Below are 4920 nucleotides of genomic sequence, written 5' to 3'. Positions count from 1 at the left end.
TGGAAATCCTACTGGAGAATATCATAAATGATAACTTGCAAATTATCACCAAAGATTCCAATAGACTCTTTTCAGAGAGATATGGAACTCCAGTACATCTCAACTCAAACAGAGCTTCTCCAACACACATTGTCACAAACCTGTTGAAAGTCAAGATGAAAGAGAAAATTCCGCAAGCAGCAAAGTATAAGCCCCAAATGACCTACAGGGGAAAATCCATCAGGATGACAGCAGACTTCTCAAATGAAACTTTTTCCCCCCAAAAGGATTGTTTTTATTTATCCAGACCCCTAACCACTTCATAGCAGGCAGAGGAATTGGAGAGGTTCCTTTTTCAGTTGAAGGACCTCCACAATGTTGGGCTGTTGGTTTCAAACACACAGACAGGCGGCATCACAGATTTGATAAACTAATAATGCTTAATCTCTCTCTGCTAGAGCAACGAGGTGAGCATCAAGCTCTGCTTCTGTAAGAATCTTGAATTTATGATTTTCAACTGTAACTACTCCAACTTCTATTTCTGAAGGTTTGAAATTAATTGACAGAACAGTAGACAGCTATGTAATCACAGTTTCTACTGTCTGTTCAAATGTCCAATCAAATTTCTTCTTCACTTTTTTTTTTTCAAGGAAGCTGGTTTACTCAGTTTGTTTAACTCCTGCTGCAGTGGCTTTAAACACACAGTAGTAATCTTCAGGATCAGAATTCTGTGTGTAGACCTAAGAAATGTCAGCAATTCTTTTACACAGCATGTCCATGGGACTCTCATAGCCATACTCTTATTTCCAATTAGCTGCCTCATAGTGCACCTTCTGTACCTGGGATCTACTGTCAGATGTCATTCCTGTCATCACACAGCCAATGTTTTTGGTTATCCTGAATAAGTGAGTCACTGTGCTGGAATCCAATAATTTATCAGGTACTTTTCTTCTTTGTGACAATTACTGCATAATCTTTCCTTCTGACATCTACTGAGGTAAGACCACCTTGGTCAATAGCTTTAAAAGCATATTCTACTTGGTAGAGCCAACCTTTGGGTGAAAAAATGGTAATGTGGTGGTCAAAACCAGCACTGGAACCACAGAACATTTTGGTGTACCTACTACTTCAAGCATAGTATCTGGGCTCTCAAATGAAACTTTTTAAGACAGAAGAGAATGGTCATCTACCTTTAACCATCTCAAAACATTTTTTTTTCAGTCCAGAATTCTATATCTGCTAAGCTAAGTTTTAAAATTGAGGAATAAATCAAATCTTTCACTGATATGAAAACATTGAGGAAGTTTGCCACAAGATGAGCTCCACAGGAAATAATTAGACCTATTCTCCACACTGAACATCAGAATGGACCACCAGCAAACTAAACACCCAGAAACTAAAAGACAAAAGCTAGCTTCCACAATGATGCAAAAGATAAAACTAAGCAATGGACTTTCACGAAATAAGATGAATGGAACTCCACCACACATCAATTATCTCAATAAATGTTAAAGATTTACATTCCCCACTGAAGAGGCATAGGCTGGCTGAATGTATAAAAAAAGCACAAGCTATCCATATGCTACCTACGGGAAACACATCAAGCCTCAAAAGACAAAGCAAGACTCAGGGCAAAGGGATGAAAAACAATATTTTAGGCAAATGGAAATCAGAGGAAGGAAGGGGCTGCAATCTCATTATTAGATACAAGTGGATTTAAAGCAACTAAGTCAACAAAGACAAAGATGGACACTTCATATTGATCAGGGAAATAATACAACAAGAAGACATTTCAATTCTAAATATTTATGGACCCAATTTAAATGCTCCCAGATTTATGAAACAGACCTTAATTAGTCTGAGCAATATGCTACCTTATAACACCATGGTAGTAGGGACTTTAAGACTCCTCTTAGGGAGCTGGAGAGATCCTCTAAACAAACTAAGCAAAGATACAAGGGACTTAAACGTGACCCCAGAATTACTGTGCTTAATAGACATATGTAGAACATGCCATGCCAAAGCTAAGGAATATATGTTCTTCTCATCAGCCCACAGAACATTCTCCAAAATAGATCATATCCTATGACACAAATCAAACTTCAATGAAATCAAAAGAATTGAAATTATACCGTGTCTCTTCTTCTTCTTTTTTTTTTCTTGAGACAGAGTCTCACTATATTGCCCTTGGTAGAGTGCCATAGTGTCATAGCTCACAGCTCACAGCAACCTTCAACTCTTGGGCTTAAGTGATTCTCTTGCCTCAGCCTCCCAAGTAGCTGGGACTACAGGTACCCACCAAAACACCTGGCTATTTTTTGTCACAGTTGTCATTGTTTCTCAGCTGGACTGGGCCGGGTTCGAACCCGCCAACTTCGGTGTATGTGACTGGCACCATAACCACTGTGCTACAGGTGCTGAGCCTACCATGTCTCTTCTCAGACTACAAGGCAAAAAAGGTGGAATTCAACTCCAACAAAAGTTTTCATCCTAGAAACATAGAGAGCACATCAACAATCTAATTAATCATCTTAAAGAAAAATAAAAGGAAGAGCAATCCAATCCCAAATCCAGCAGAAAAAAAAAATATAACAAAAATTAAATCAGAGATAAATGAAATCGAAAATAAAAGAATCCATCAGAAAATTAACAAAATAAAAATTAGGTTCTTCAAAAAGATAAAAAAAATTGCTACACCCTTGGACAGATTAAGCAGAAATAGAAAAGTAAAATCTTTAATAACCTCAATCAGAAAAGGAAAGGGGGAAATAAGAGATAACATAGAGATAGAAGAGATTTCCTCTGACTAGTATCAAAAACTCTATGCCCAGAAATTTGAAAATGTGGAGGAAATGGACCTAAACCTGGAATCACACCATCTTCCTAGACTTAACCAGGAAGAAATAGATCTCTTGAACAGACCAATATCAAGCACTGAGATTGCAGAAATAAAAAAGCTTCCAACAAAAAAAGCCCAGGACCAGATACCTTCACATCAGAATTCTATCACACCTTCAAAGAAGAGCTTGTACCTATACTCAGAACTTATTCCAAAACATTGAGAAGGAAGAAACCTTCCCCAACATGTTACATCACCTTGATTCCAAAATGAGGAAAGGACCCAACTAAAAAGGAGTACTAGAGACCAATTTCACTAAAGAATATTGATGCCAAAATACTCAACAAAATCTTAGCTAATAGACCAAAGCTCCACGTTAAAGAAATTACACATCATAAAGAAGTAGGCTTCATCCCACTGAAGCAAGGCTGGTTTAATATCTGGAAATCCATAAAAGCAATTCACCATATCAATAGAAACAAAAACAAAGACCATTTGAGCCTCTCCATAGATGCATAAAAAGCATTTGACAAAATTCAGCACCCTTTTCTAATAAGAACCTTATGAAAATAGAAATAGGTGGCACATTTCTTAAGCTGATGAAACCATCTATGACAAAACCACAGCTGACGTCATACTGAATGTGAGAAAACTGAAAGCTTTTCCACTTATGAGAAAACTGAAAGCTTTTCCACTTAGACAAGGATGTCCACTATCACCACTATTATTCAGCATAGTGCTAGAAGTTCTAGCCAATTCAATCAGGCATGAGAAGGATACAAAGGGCATCCAAATGGGGGTAGAGGAGGTCAAACTTTCCCTCTTTGCTATTCATATGATCTTATACTTAGAAACTCCCAGAGACTCAACCACGAAATTCCTGCACATGATCAGGAAATACAGTAATCTCAAGGTATAAAATCAATGTCCACACATCAGTAGCCTTTATATATGCCAGTAACAGCCAAGTCAAGAAGCAAATCAAGGACACAATTCCCTTCACAGTTGTTTTAAAGAAAATGAAATATTTAGGAATATACCTAACAAAAGAAGTGAAAGATCTTTTCAAAGACAATTATGAAATGCTAAGAAAGGAAATAGCAGAAGACATTAATGAATGGAAGACTATACCATGCTTTTGGCTGGGAAAAATCAATATTGCTAAAATGTCTATTCTACTCAAAACAATCTACAGATTCAATGCAATCTCCATTAAAATACCAACATCATACTTTGAGGAACTGGAAAAATAGTAGTTCATTTTGTTTGGAACCAGAAAAAAAAATCTATATAGCCAAAGCTATTCTTAGTAATAAAAACAAAGCCAGAGATATCACCCTACCAGATTTCAGACTATATTACAAGTCCACAGTAATCAAAACAGCATGGTAATTGGCACAAAAATAGAGATGTAGTCATATGGAGCCAGAATAGAAAACCAAGAGATGAAATCAGCCTCTATCTGCCATTTGATCTTCAATAAATCAAGCAAAAACATACAGTGGGGAAAAGAATCTCTATTTCTCAAAAGGTGTTGGGAGAACTGGATAACCAAATGTAAAAGACTGAAACTCAACCCACACCATTCATCCCTCACAAAAATTGACTCAAGATGGATAAAAGACTTAAATCTAAGACATGGAATGATAATCTTAGAAGAAAGTGTAGGAAAAATTCTTGATGATAATGGTCTGGGGAAAGATTTTATGACAAAGAATTCAGTGGCAACAACAACAATAAACAAATGGTATTTAATTAAGCTGAAAAGTTTCTTCTCGGCCAAGGATACAAATAAAGCAAAAAGACAGCCTTCAGATTGGAAAAAGATATTTTCAGGGTATGAATCTGACAAAGGGTTGATAACTGGAATCTAAAGAGAGCTCAAATTAATAAACAAAAAAGTGTAAACAATCCCATCTTCCACTGGGCAAGAGATATGAACAGAACCTTCTCTGATGAAGACAGGTGAATGGATAACAAACGTTTGAAAAAGTGCTCATCTTCCCTGATCATTAGAGAAATGCAAATCAAACCACCTTGAGATATTGCCAACCCCCGTAAGAACAGCCCACATCACGAATCCTGAAAGCTACAGAAGCTAG

The 4920-nt window shown here is 36.8% G+C and overlaps 1 pseudogene; it reads right to left on the bottom strand.

Moving 5' to 3' along the window:
* Positions 1-419: 419 nt before the first annotated feature.
* On the bottom strand, positions 420-1089 carry LOC128577927 (proteasome subunit alpha type-6-like; annotated as a pseudogene).
* Positions 1090-4920: the final 3831 nt, after the last annotated feature.

This window comes from Nycticebus coucang, chromosome X (assembly GCF_027406575.1).
Source record: "Nycticebus coucang isolate mNycCou1 chromosome X, mNycCou1.pri, whole genome shotgun sequence".
Lineage (NCBI taxonomy): Eukaryota > Metazoa > Chordata > Mammalia > Primates > Lorisidae > Nycticebus > Nycticebus coucang.
Note: the sequence above shows the minus strand (reverse complement) of the source record. Positions and strands in the feature narration are given on the sequence as shown.